General features: G+C 41.7%; 1 protein-coding gene and 1 non-coding gene across 4 annotated transcripts in view; one reads left to right on the top strand and one right to left on the bottom strand.

The window, feature by feature from the left end:
* The window catches only part of LOC148038603 (copper ion binding / methyltransferase), a 248,227-nt gene that overhangs the window by 11,774 nt on the left and 222,098 nt on the right, over positions 1-14,355 (top strand). The window lies entirely within an intron of this gene.
* Positions 9,990-10,092, bottom strand: LOC148038605 (U6 spliceosomal RNA). The gene has a single exon (XR_015690476.1). It is a non-coding gene; the product is annotated as a U6 spliceosomal RNA (small nuclear RNA).

Raw genomic sequence — 14,355 nt, 5'->3', positions numbered from 1 at the left:
CTCTGCTGGTGGACACTTCAGATGATGTATTTCTGCTGTCACTGGCGATGCGTTTGGCTGATCTTATTAAAGAGTTTCAGTTGAAATCTTATTAGCAGGCCAAATTGCAAAATTTGACTGAGAATTTGCAAGATAGTGCTTGTTAGACTCATAAGTTCTTTCGAGCTCTACATGCTTCTCCTGCTCGAGAAAATATAACTAGACTTCAGGATCCAGAAGGTCGAATGGTCATTGATTCTTAGACTATTGTGAATATGTGCAGGAATTATTTTCTAGACGTTCTTGGTTCTTCTCCTTCACCTTCTGAACAAGTTACTCATGCACGCTCAGTTTTCTATGATCTAGTCCGTAATCAGGTTCCACCTGATATGCAAACTACTTTGGAGACAGATATTTGTGAGGCGGAGGTTATGGATGTTTTGTTACACCTGCCCAAGGATAAAAGTCCCGGTTGGGATGGTCTCACCAATGAATTCTTTGAGATTTCTGCTACCCAACTGGTGAAACCATTGACGACTATGTTTCAGCAGGTTTGGGAAACGGGGTTCATGCCTTCCTCATGGAAAGGTCTTATCAAACTGCTTCCAAAGGTTCCTTCGCCGTCAATGTTGAAACATTGGAGACCAATTTCTTTGATGGGTTCGATGTATAAAATCTTTTCCAAAGTGATGGTGAATCGGCTTCACAAGCATCTTCCGGCCATTGTGCATCCTCTTCAATATGGTTTCATTAAGGGCCGAAGCATTCTGCATAATATCTTAAATGTGCAAATGGCTATTGACTATGCAAGGCACTCTAATCAGCAAGTGGTATTGATTCAATTGGATCTGGAAAAGGCTTTTGATTATTTAGATTGGTCTTTCATTGCAGATCTTATGTCTACTATGGGCTTTGGTACTCGGACGTCCTGCTTGATCTACACCATTAGTGCTGCGGCTTCTTCGCAAGTTATGCTAAATGGTGGTGTTACCGAGCCATTTGTCCTTGCACGCTCTGTGAGACAGGGTTGCCCTTTGAGTCCTCTCTTCTTTGCCCTTGCGACTCATCCGGTTCTTTCGATGTTATCTTCTATGGCAGCTTCTACTCAGTTGGCTGGATTGTCTCTTCCTTTTGGACAACACTTCATTTCTCAATCTTTGGCTGATGATAGCTTTATGATTTTGCGTGTGGACAAGAATAATCTTCGCAAAGCATTAGATGTTTGGACGCTCTTTGGTCATGCTTCTGGTCTTCATATCAATGCTTTCAAATCAGCCATTCTCAGTTGCACGGAGTTCAATTTACAGTCATTGGGTTGGCAAGGATAGGTTGTTCCCCGTGGTTTCATAGTCAGGCATCTTGGGTACCCTTCGGGTGTTGATATTTGGCCAAAGCAACTACTAGAGTGGATTTCACAGAAACTGGCAGCTAAGTTTCTATATTGGAAGTCGCATGCTTGGCCCTTCCATGTTCGCCTCAAAGTGGCTTAGACAATTATGTTGCCAATGCTCACATATTTCTTGCTATTGCTGCCTTGGACCACTACTACTTTGAATGCTTTTACTCAGGACATTCGTTTCATGTTATGGAAGAAGGATTCTTTGCATGCAGGCATTTCATGGATTTCTTGGTCGCATACATGTACCCCCAAACGCATGGGTGGTGGGGCTATTTTGGATGCCGAAACTCATATGCTGGCACTTTGTTGGTCTCTTTTTCGTGCCATGTGCATGGATCATCACTCGTGGGTCGTTATAGCCCGTTATTTTCTTGAGGATCACGGGCCTGTGCATGGTAATACACAAATTCGGAGCGCTCCTGGTGGCATGTTCTTAATGTAGACTCTTGGTTTTCTAGTCCTTCCTCATCCCTGCTTGTTCATTTAGTCTGCTCCTGGAAATTGGTTCTCTAGAAGGCGCATTGGCATCCAGCGGAGAATCGCTTACATAATAACTCTTTTCAACTGGAATTGTTGGCAGCCTCGTGATTACTTTCTTGGGAATGCAAACATGAGCTCAGACCAAAATTTAACCGTATGGCACGTTTGGGCTTGACTTCAGTTGATGCCACCCTTGCCAGTCGTAATGTCTTGATATCGTTTCGTACAGCCATGAGGCTTTTCAGAATCCCTCGTGGATTCCGTGATTTATGGGAACAGCTTTTGGTAGTGCTCCAAAGTAGGCAACCCTTCCCTGCCCTTGCTTTGGATCGTCCTTGGCAGGATTGGGACCTTGCAGGTAGGTTGAATTTGGAAAAGGCCTCAGCTAACCAGGTGTATCATCTTCTGATTAAAGATCATCAATGGCTGGTTACTAAAGCTAATACTGTATGGGGATTGCGAAAATCTCAGTCATGGTGGAAGGCAACTGTGATGGAGGGCTGGTTGAACAAGACAGCTTTCAAATGCAAGGTCTTTCTTTGGAGGGTGATGATTGGTGGTCTTCCTCTTGCTTCAGCCCTTTCCAAGCGTCGAATCTCTAACGGCAATTGTTTCTTTTGCACCACTACTGTGGAATCGGCCCATCATCAATTTATTTCTTGCCCTCTCGCTAAGAATATCTAGTCGCTCTTGTCAGCGGTTTGGCGAGCAGTGCTTGGTTTCTCGCTAAGTCCTTTTGATTGGGTTTTTGTACGGCCAAAACAGCCCACACCGGCACAGTCGCATATGAAGATCTTGTTTCACTTTCTTAGATACTGGGGATGTTGGCACAATTGGACCACTCGGAATGCCTTTCTTTTTGATTCGGCCTCTAATGTTCCGGGACATATTGCGAGGCTTAAAGGTCTCTTGCATTGGCAGATAGATCTCATTCGGCACTCTGACTTACTTCCTCGGGAGGACTTACTTCCCTGGCATATGGCAATTTCCTCTGCATCTTTGCCATGATTTTTGTAACTCTTTTGTTGTTTAGTACTGAGATTTTACGCACGATGGAGCCATCGTGTATCTTGTAATCATGTAAACTTGTACCTTTTTTCGTAATTAATACAATTACCTTTTACCAAAAAAAAAAGAGAGAGAGGAGGATTGATGGTGGACCTGCGGATGTGTGCGGACGTGCTTCCCTTGACCTGCGCAAGTGCTCACATGCCTCGCGTGCTATTTGAGTTCCTTCCTTAGTTCAAACGCTAGGTCTCGTATGCCTTGCTCGTGACATCGTGTCTTGCCTCTGCCCTCCTGAGAACTTCTGCTCGACCTAGAGAGTGATCTGATGTGCGTCCTTCCTTCCTGCGGCGCCCTACTTTTGCGCGCGAGAGAGAGAGAGAGAGAGAGAGAGAGAGAGAGAGAGAGAGAGAGAGATGACACCTCTGTCGTTTTGGTTCCTGCCCTGCACGTTGCATGTTCCCCTGGCTCTGACCACAGCGGGGTCTTGTTTCTTCTTGCTCGTCCAGTTGCTTCGTCCCATGCCCGTGATGTCCAGACGCCTGTCTTCTGCCTGCTCGAGCTAAGTTTGCCTTTTATCCAACACGCGCTCTGTCCCAGCACCACTGTCAATCCTCGTTGCCCTAATCTGACATACCTGAGGCACCCTGTTCAGCGTCTGATAGCGAGGTGTGAATACTTGCTCTAATCCCGAGTAAGACAGACTGTGAGTGTTTGAGATTGTAAAAGGTTTGTTTAAACTGAACAACAGAGTATAGATTGGTGCTGGGGTCTTGAGGTCCTGAGGTACAATGGTCTACAGAAGGAGACAGATTCAGTTCTATTCTATGACAGATAGCTAAAGTTGGAATAATCTGTGTAATCATCATAAACCTCTGAAATGGTGAATTTGCAAGAATCTAATGGTATTGATATGGCCTTTCTAGACCAGCATATTGGAAATGGGGACGATAAAGACGTGGCGGAATCAGATTGTGATTCGTCAGTAGAAGATTTTTGCAGTTAATGGAAGGGGACGAGATGGGTAAACATCGCAAGATGTCGGTCGAAGAACCGGACTTGTGTGCCGTGAATTTGCCTCAGTAAAATGTTCATGCTTCGTGTTCTCAAATTAATGAGTCTTTTCAGTTTATGCTAGCTTCTGCCAATCATCTGATGTCGGAATATGCTAGCTAATGAGGGTAAAGCGAGTTCTTTACCACAAGGGGAACTTGCCAAACTTCAATCAATGCATAAGGAAAGTCCCTCTTTGGATCTTGTGCATTTGTATAGATGTATAGATGAGGCGTGGCCGCCTCATCTCACCACCCTCTCACACTTCCTCTCTGGCAGTGGGGAGTCATGAGGGATGGCGTCATCATGGAAAGTGTGCCTATGGCGGATGTTTGACCTCCCACACACATACTATTGGGTTATTTCTTTGGGGATGTATCCCAGATATACTGGAGTGTGGATCGTTTGGTACTGCAATTTACCTATATGGCATTACCTAGTGGACCATCCGGTCATTCTGTTGTGCCTTAGTTGACATTTGGACAGGGCTATCACATCATGGCCACCATGGCTTATGCATAGGTCATCACATTAAATGTTGACCATTTGGCCATAAGGCTTTTCTTATGGATGATATGACTTTTTGATTAAAGGCCTAGAGGCCTTAGCTTTGACCAAGACAATCAAAGGTCCTTCATAACAAACGAAAAAAGATGTGAGAAGACCTTAAGACCTTAGCATAGACAAATTGGCCACTTGGGCCTTCAATTCTATCATTGGGCTTTCAAGTCAATCCCCAAGGTTTTTTTCTAAGACCTTAAGACCTTAGAATATTCAAAATGGCCAAGAGGCCTACATACAAACTAAAAGTGCCTTGAATAAGGAACTACAACCTTAGGCATTAGAAAAGAAGGCCGAATTGATAAGCATTCAAATTCTCAAATGGTTGAATTCAGCAGCCTATTTCTGCCTATCCACCATTAGCAGCAACAGCAGCTGCTGCTGCTGCTCCTCCTCCTCCTCCTCCTCCTCCTTCTTCACCACCACCACCACCACCTTATCCTCCATCTTACGCCATCTATCCATCTTCATAGACGTCTCATAGTTCTAACATCTCATCCGCTAAGCATGCTTTTAATGACAAGACTCGTTTCAATGGGTCAAACTATACCACTTGGTCAAATTTGATGAGGCATGTCTTAGACTCTTAGAATCTATGGCATTTAGTGTAGGGGCTGGAACCCCAACCTGATCCCGTACTTGTTCCATATGAGGTTGTCCACTCATGGAAGGCTTGTAATGCCTTCACTATTGTTGAGTCTATGTAGGGCTTATTGCTTGAGTTTCACTCTTAGCTTCAGCTTTTTTTCTTAGCATTTGAGTGTTGGGCACATTTGATTGACTGCTATATTAGAACCGGGACTCGTCGCATCAATTTGGATCATGAGCTTCATAAATTTTTAATAATCATAGACCAGGGTGACTTGAAAGTCAAGTTGGCTGAGTATCGCGTCTTCTCATCGAGTTCTCAACCATTGGGCTCCTAAGTCCTCTAACGATTAGATTACCCTATTTCCTAATAAGCTCCCAAGAAGATATTTCCATTTTGTTCAGCATGCGATTTCATAGTCTCAGACGCCCATATTTTATGAGTGTCAACTGTTGCGTTTAGCACGGTGGTTTGATGAATTTCATAACATATCCTTGATAGGGGGGCTCTAGTTGCATCTTCTCAGAGGGGACAACACGGCAAGGGCTTGAATCAAAATCAAAATGAAACCAAGGCTAGTGAATCCCAAGGAACTACTCAATCTCCTCTTAAACTTGGATGATAGAATGTACCTAAGAAGAATAGGTATTGTCAAAAGGTTGGTCATTATGACAACGAGAGTCGATCTAAGGCATGTGGCACACAACCAAAATTCAAGAATTAGACCCTTGTATCCTAGTTTGATAATCCCCAGTAGAGGAAGCAAAGTGGTGGTAAACCCTAGCAAAGATAGTGGCAAGGCCAGATCCACACTGCCACTAGTCAGCCATCATAGTTGGCAAACTACTCAACTCCAGAGGGTGGGTTTGATTGGTTTGTAGAGGTTTGCATCGTCTTCTTAGAGACATCGGATGCGGGTCTCGTTTACATTTGTGAGTTATCTCTTGATGAGGTGCTTGCACATGCCCACTATAGCCGAGTACCTTAGCACGTGTTTGGCTTGTGGACAGTGGAGCTACCCATCATATGACCCCTATAGCGGACATGTTCATTTTCCGAGCGGGCCCCTACAGCCGGGAGTGTTTACGTAGGAAACAAGTCCTTTGTCACTAGGTTCATGTTAGTTTTCCCATTGACCAGGGTTTGGATCTAGCTTCATTGGATGATGTTTATCATGTCGTTCAACAACTTTGCCAGATGGGGCAAGGCTTTTTTTTCACTTGACCACAATCAATGTTCTAGACTCTCAGACTCTCAAACTGGATTAGTGATTAGGCACAAGCTAATGGCCTTTACCACATGACACATTTTCTTATTGAGTTGATTGTCGATGATTTGGAGTTTCATCGCTTCTAGGCCTTCGTCACCACACCAAAAAAGGGTTCTAATAACTTAGTCTTGCGAATCAAAAGCAGGGCAGTTAGAATGCTTAAAAGCAATCTCTCTTTAATAAACGAACAGCCCAGGAACTTTGGGTATCTTTGGTATTTTCTCTTAGAACATCTTGGTTGAATGCTTAAAAGCAATCTCTCTTCAATAAACGAACAACCTAGGAACTATTCTCTTAGAACATCTTGGTTGCGACTCTCATTATGGTCTGTCGCATTAGGGGATGGTTGAGGGCCTTCCATGCCTAAATCTATCTCACAAGGTCTGTAAAGCATGTCAGCTAGGTAAGCATCATTGTACACCCTTTCCTTAGCAGTCTATCACTCGTGTTGTGGAACCCCTTAGGCTCATTCATGTAGATCTTTGTGGTCCCATACCAACTGCGGCCTTAAGTGACACGTTGTATTTCTTTTTAATAGTGGATGATTTCTCTAGGTACATGTGGATGTACTTTCTCAAGCACAAGTTAGATATCTTCACTTATTTCAATACTTGGGTGTTGCTAGTCCATAACGAGATTGGTCATCGTGTGGGTACTATGAGGAGTGATTTAGGTGGCAAGCTTATCTCCCACAAGTTTTCTTAGTTTCTATAGGAGCAGGGCATTGTATGCCAACTCATGTTTACCAACTCACTGGCAGAGAATGGAGTTGTAGAGTGTAGGAACCAGATAATCATGAATATGGGGGCATTGTATGCCAACTCATGTTTACCAACTCACTGGTAGAGAATGGAGTCGTAGAGTGTAGGAACCAGATAATCATGAATATGGGGGCATTGTATGCCAACTCATGTTTACCAACTCACTGGCAGAGAATGGAGTCGTAGAGTGTAGGAACCAGATAATCATGAATATGGCATACTCTATGCTATTCGTAGTAGAGCTCCCTGAGCGCGTTTGGGTTGAGGCTGTTAACACTTTATTGTACATCCTTAAACAATGTCTGACTGTGGCGGCTCCTAAAAAGGCTCTGTACGAGGCATTTTTTGGCTCTCAGTCTGTTATTTCTCGCTTTAGAGTTTTCTGTAGTTCTGCCTATACGCACACTCCGGATAACAAGATAGTAAAGCTTACCCCTTAAGGAAATCTCTTGATCTTTGTAGGCTATTCTTATGAAGCAAAAGCCTATTTTTTGTTGGATCCTTAGACGAACAATGTGATTGTTAGGAGGGGTGTCGTTTTTGATGGGATGGATATGATGCAGTCTTTTGCATTGGACTCTTCGTGCTCCCCGTTGTCCACATCATTGAGATCGTGCCTATTGAGCCGGGTCTACTGTCTGCTCCTAATATTCTTGTAGATACTTGAGCTTCCAAGCCTCCTCCGCAAGACCCATTACCTTGTTGGTATGAGCAGACCATGTGGGATTTGGGGATCCTTTCACTTGATTCCACTCCAAAGGGCCCTAGAAGGTTTGCTCGGCTCGCCCTCATGCTTCATATGCATTGTTGTTTATAGTTGATTACATTGCACACTTATGTTGCAGACAATTGGCAGGATGCTCCCTAGTATCTTTTGTGGTGTGAGGCCATGGAGAAGGAACTAGATACTATTGATCAAAATGGAACTTGGACTTTGATGAATCATTCAGTCATTGGGACGAAGTGGATTTTGAGGACTTGGACTTTGATGAATCATTCAGTCATCGGGACGAAGTGGATTTTGAGGACCAAGCTAAAGGCTAATGATTCTTTAGACAAATATAAGACTTGCCTTGTAGCGCAAGGTTTTAGGCAAAAGTATAGTAGTCTATTGGTTGCGCTCGCCGCTCACCATGTTTGGTTGATCTATTAGATGGAAGTCAAAGGGTCTTTTTGAATGGTTATTTGGAGGAGGAAGTCTATGTGAGTAGCCTCCTGGCTTTTCTTTCGTTGACAATTTCTTACGAACTCATAGATAACATTCTACCCCTCATTATCCAAATCTATATGTGCACATCACTAGAGGAGGGGTCAGCTATTGAAGGGTGCGAGAGGAAGCATTTAGGAAATGTGCGTGTCGATTGATGTGTGTGCAACTGTTTAGTGCAGTGAAAGAGAGTGAAGAGTTGAGGGATGGGTGTATACCGGTGTGGTACACACAAAGAATAAAAGAATGTATTTATACTTAGGGTATGGTACACTTACATCCATAAGGGTGTGTTCACATGTGTAAATTAATATATACATGGAAGTAGCGTAAGGGCCTTTACATCCAGCAACCTCCCACTTAAAGGTCCTCCGACTCCCACTAGTTGAATGCAATGCTCATGTTGAGTCTTTGCAAGACTTTTAGTGAGAACATTTGCAGGGTTATCCTGTGTTTTGATCTTAGTCAGTGTGACTAGGCCATCGTCTAGAACTTGTCTAATAAAGTGATATTGCACATCAATATGTTTGGTATGTGCATGAAATATGGCATTCTTAGCCAGGCATACAACACTCTGGCTATCACATCCAAGTACAGGTGTTTTGGGGGGCAGCCCAAGATCTTTGACCAAACGACCAAGCCAAATAGCTTCTTTCGAAACTTCAGTGGCTGAAATATATTCAGCCTCAGTGTGGTAGAAAGTGCTACTATCTTTTGCAATCTAGAGCACCAAGAAACTGCTCTACCAGTCAAGGTAAATATGTATCCACTAGTAGACTTGCAAGTATGCATCACAATACCCTTGCAAATCTAACACGCTCTTTCCATAGCAAATGCATTTTCTTTGTGTGCCCTTAAGGTAACGTAAGATGCATTTCAATGCTTCCCAATGTGCTTTGCGAGGATTTGACATAAACCTTCTCACAACTCCCATTGCATGAGCAATGTTAGGTCTAGTGGCAACCATAGCATATATGAGTGAACTCGAAGTTGAAGAATAAGGAACACCCTTCATAGAGCTGGCCATAGAAAAATGATCAAGTACTTTCTTGATGTACTTTTCTTGTGAGAGGAACAAGAGCTTCTGCTCTCTATCTCTTGTCACATGCATGTCCAAAATGTGTTCAGCTGCACCCAAGTACTTCATGGAAAAGACTGAATTTAGTTGTCTTTTCAATGCATTAACCTGGCTTTTATACTTACTAGCAATAAGCATATCATCTACATAAAGCACAAGCATAATAAGGCTTCCATCATCAGCCTTCTTTATATATAAGCAGTGATCTGCATTGCTCCTTTTAAAATCATGTGAGAGCATGAAGGCATCAAACTTTTTATACCACTGTCTAGGAGCCTGTTTCAAACCATACAAGCTGCTCTTAAGCTTACACACCAAGTGCTCCTTTCTTGGCATAACAAAGCTTTCTAGTTGCTTTATGCATAGCTCTTCTTCCAAATCACCATGCAGGAATGCAATTCTAACATCCATTTGATCAAGTTCAAGATCCATAGAGACTACGATAGCAAACAATATCGGAAGAGTGGTCATTTTGACAACAGGTGAAAGGACTTTTTGAAAGTCAATCCCCTCTTTTTGTGTATAGCCCTTAGCCACAAGCTTGGCTTTGTATTTGGGTTTGTCATCCATACACTTGATTTTATAGATCTCCGAAGAGACATCTGATAAAAATTTGGACCATTTCTCGATTTGTGCGTGTCATCCTTGCGTAGGGGCCATGCTAATCTTTTGTGTATCGTTCCAATTTTATCAGATGTCACTTCGGAGACATCTGATAAAAATGTTGGCTCGGAATCGGCATGGACTTATACATCCCTCGTGGGAGTTAGAGTTGCGAGCAGTCGGGCTAGACAGCTTCACACCCATTTGTTAGGAATAGCTTTCCTATCTTTGGGTAATGGAACCAAATCCCAAGTATCATTCTGATACAATGACTTCATTTCTTCGTGCATAGCTAGCTCCCATTTTTTCTTTAACTCACATGATAACGCCTCTTTGTATGTAAGAGACTCACCTTCATCTGTGAGTAAAATGCAGTCCAAAGAGGGATCAAACCTTTGTATAGGTCTTCTGACACGTGTAGACCTTCTTACCCATTGATCTATGTTATTAGGCAATGGATCCACATCCAAAGGAATGTCACTGACCTCATTATTTGGTTGCTAAACGGCATGTTTAGGTTGCTTTAATACATTTTCAGGCCACTGTAATTCATTTTCAGCATGTTGATTTTTTTGCCCTAATTGATTTTCAGCATCCCTTTGTTGCCCATTTTCATTTGGCTCAATGATGATACCACTGAGTATCATAACCAACATCAAATGGAGCTGAATTTCCAGTGGCTGATGGCTGTTCAAGTGGCTGATCATACTGAAATTTTACTTTCTTTTTTTCCAAGTCATTAGATGTGGCATTTTTCAGCAGCTTTGACTCATTAAATACCACATCCCGACTGTGTAGAACCTTTTTCATGCTTGGAATCCAAACTCTATAGCTTATTTCACCTTTATCTCCAAAACCCAAGAAGATGCCTCTATGGGATTTCATGTCAAGTTTGGTTTTGCTATCAACAGGAACATGTACATAGCATTCATAGCCAAAGACCCTTAATGGTCACATGAAGCAGGTTTGCCAGACCGAATCTCTTCAGGGATGTCACTTTCAAGTGCACGGTGTGGAGATCGGTTGCAAATATGCACTGCGGTTTTAAGTGCCTCTCCCCAAAATGATTGCGGGAGATAAGCTGTGGACAACATGCATCAAATCTTCTCACATAACGTGCAATTCATTTGTCTCAGCCACACCATTAGTAGATGACGGATTATGAGGAGCTGTATGCTCCCGTTTAATCTTGTTGACATCACAAAACTTATTGAATTCTTTTGATACATATTCTCCCATGTTGTCTGTTCTTATGCATTTTAATTTTAAACCCTTTGGAGTATTAATAAATGCATAAAACTTTTTAAAGATGTCCAATGCCTTGCTTTTCTGCTTCAGCAAGTAAATTGAAACCTTTCTAGAATGGTCATCAATAAAAGACAAAATAACGAAAACCACTATGAGTTTTAATTGGTATGGTGCATACATCAAAATGGACTAAATCCAAGATACATGCCTTTCTAAAGGCTCCATGCGAGTATGAACTCTTTACACATTTTTCCAAAACATAGCCATCACAAAAGTCAAGCTTTGAGTTTTTCACATCAATTCTTCCAACTGAAGAAAGTGTCTATAAACCCTTTTGGTTCATGTGTCCAAGACGCTTGTGCCATAACTCCATGTGTGATAATACTTCAACAATTGCAACAAACTTTCCAAGAAGTGCCTTGCAAGTAGAGGTAATATAGAATTCTCCTTTTACCATCTCTAGTGACTAGCATGAACCCTTCTTGTATCTTTCACATTCCACCACTAAAGGTAGTGAAGTAACCCGTGCTGTTTAGCTGTCCAACAGAAAGCAAGCCCTTCTTAATGCTAGGTATATACCTAACATAATGAAGGATCAATTCTTGACGATTTTCAAGAGCCAGGTGTATGGTGCCCATTCCTTCAATATCACATGCATGGTTATTGCCTCGATAGACTTTCCAAAGGTTACCTTCTGCATAAGAAGAAAAACACTCCAAAGATGGAGTTATATGAAATGAAGCACCAGTGTCAACAATCCACGATTGTGACAAACCATCATGAGTTGACAACAAGGCATTTATCACATCCCTTTTAGTGATATACATGTCTTCCACCGTCATAGCATGTGGATCTGAAGATGCAACCAGAAAATCAGCATATTTATCTTCTTCTATCTCCTCAATAACAACATTAGATACCACATTTGCCTCTTCTGTTTCTTTAGGGGTAGAGCTGCCATCCTTTTGATTCTTTTTGCCTTTTGCATTCTTGCATTCTTGCTCCTTTTTATAGTACTTGCAATCTGGCTTTTTATGCCCTTTGTGTCCACATTGATAACAAGTGACATCTTGCTGTTTGTCCTTGCTTTTGCTGCGATTTTTATTCTTATTTGCAGCATTTTACCTTTTTTCATTTCTTCCTCTTACATTGTAGGCTGATCCACTATTTTCCTCACTGGCCTTGCATCTAATCTCTTCATTGAGAATAGAACCACACACACCATCAAATGTCAAGTTGGGGGTTGTTGCTCAATGACACAACCAATGCTTCCCATGAATCGGGTAAATTGATGAGTAAGAAGATAGTCCTAAGTTTAGGATCAAAAGCTGGCAAGCATGCATTCTATAAGTGACTCAAAATACTAGTGAAAGCACTTAAATACTCTGAGACAGACTTAGACTCATCAAGCTTCAAGCTGACCAACTTTCGCATGAGATGTACTTGATTGACAGGAGTTGTATTCTCATACGTAGCGTTGAGTTTCTCGCAAACTGCATAACCAGCAGTAAGTCCCTTGATATCGACCAAGATATCATTTGTGATAGCCATTTTAATGTAAGTAATGGCTTTTTTATTAATTTTAGCCCAATCCTTATCTGACAAAGCAACAGGTTTATGCTCTGCCAAAGCATCATCACAATCCTTTAGAAAAAGTATACCTTGCATATGATCTTTCCAAAGATCAAAGCCATTGCCATCAAATTTGTGAATCTCAAAAGAGATTCTTTGTGTCAGATGTAGATGCATTGCCAGCTATCTTCAGCAATAAAGTACTGCAATAAAATGCTGAATACTTTCAGCCAATAGCAAGGTTATTGAATATAACAAGAAGTACACAGACTTGTACTTCCAAAGTGTCCAAGAAGCAGATGCTTTGCTGCCATTTCAGTCTCAAGAACTGATCACAGCATGTACATGAATCAAATCTAAAACATTTGCATAAATGATAGCTCCCACTTCAGACATCACCATAATGCCCAAATGCAATAACCCAAGTGCTGTATATACCACTGTTTCACTGCATAATGAGCATTTAGCAATACATATACCAAGAGGAGCTGCCCTTTTATAACATTTGAAACATCCCAAGTCCAAATTTTTCCCACTTAGTAGTGAATCTGCTGTAATTTCATTGTCAAAGCACAAATTGGCTCAAAATGCATTAGCAATGTGAAAAGTCCCAAAATTTTTACAGTGAATCTACCCCAATTGCATTAATACATCATCTAGAGTATCAAATACATGCAAATGTTGCAAAAATTTCACAAATTTTGCAAAACTCTCAAATTTTGGGATCCAAATGTGCACAAATTACAATGAAATTCACTCAACTAAGCAAAATTTCATTTATAATGAAAAGCCCCAAAATTTCCGTGGCAAGTGCGTACAATGTTTGTAATTTTTGGATTAAATGTCACTATTTTACATGACCACTATTAAATTTGGAAAAAGCCCCAAATTTTCATGCAAAAATTTGTACAATTCTACGAATTGTGCTTACGCAACTGAATCCCTGTAAGTGAGGAGGGGCCTTGCTTGCAGAAAATAATTAAAAAAAACTATTGAAAAATTGTTGAAATGTTTCAAATCAACAAGTTGCTGACTTATCGAGTTTTGGAACTGTGCCACTAGTTAGAAATGTGACACTTGCACTTGCGCTTGCCAGTTGTGATGCTCATTGTCTCCTCGTGACCTTCGTCTAGTCAGCTGCTAGTGCTGTCTGGTCAAGCGTGACCTATCGACTGCCTGAATTTGTTTGCAATTGATCTGCTTTGCTGTGTGACTACTATTGCAGACTTGTTTGTCACTTTCTTGCCTGTCGCCTATGCCAGTTGGTTAGACGGACAATGATTGCTTGTTTCGGTTCTCGAGCACGCAAATACGTTTTCCAATGCTCTGATATCAATTTGAAGAGTGCGAGAGGAAGCATTTAGAAAATGTTCATGTCAATCGAGGTGTGTAGTTGTTTAGTATCGTGAGAGAGAGTGAAGAGTCCAGGGATGGGTGTGTACCGGTGTGGTATACACAAAGAATAAAAGAATGTATGTATAGTTAGGGTATGGTACCCTTACATCTGTAAGGGTGTGTTCACATGTGTAAATTAATATATACACGGGAGT

Source organism: Lygodium microphyllum, chromosome 3 (assembly GCF_053477565.2).
Source record: "Lygodium microphyllum isolate KBCC chromosome 3, Lygodium_microphyllum_v1.1.10, whole genome shotgun sequence".
NCBI lineage: Eukaryota > Viridiplantae > Streptophyta > Polypodiopsida > Schizaeales > Lygodiaceae > Lygodium > Lygodium microphyllum.
Note: the sequence above shows the minus strand (reverse complement) of the source record. Positions and strands in the feature narration are given on the sequence as shown.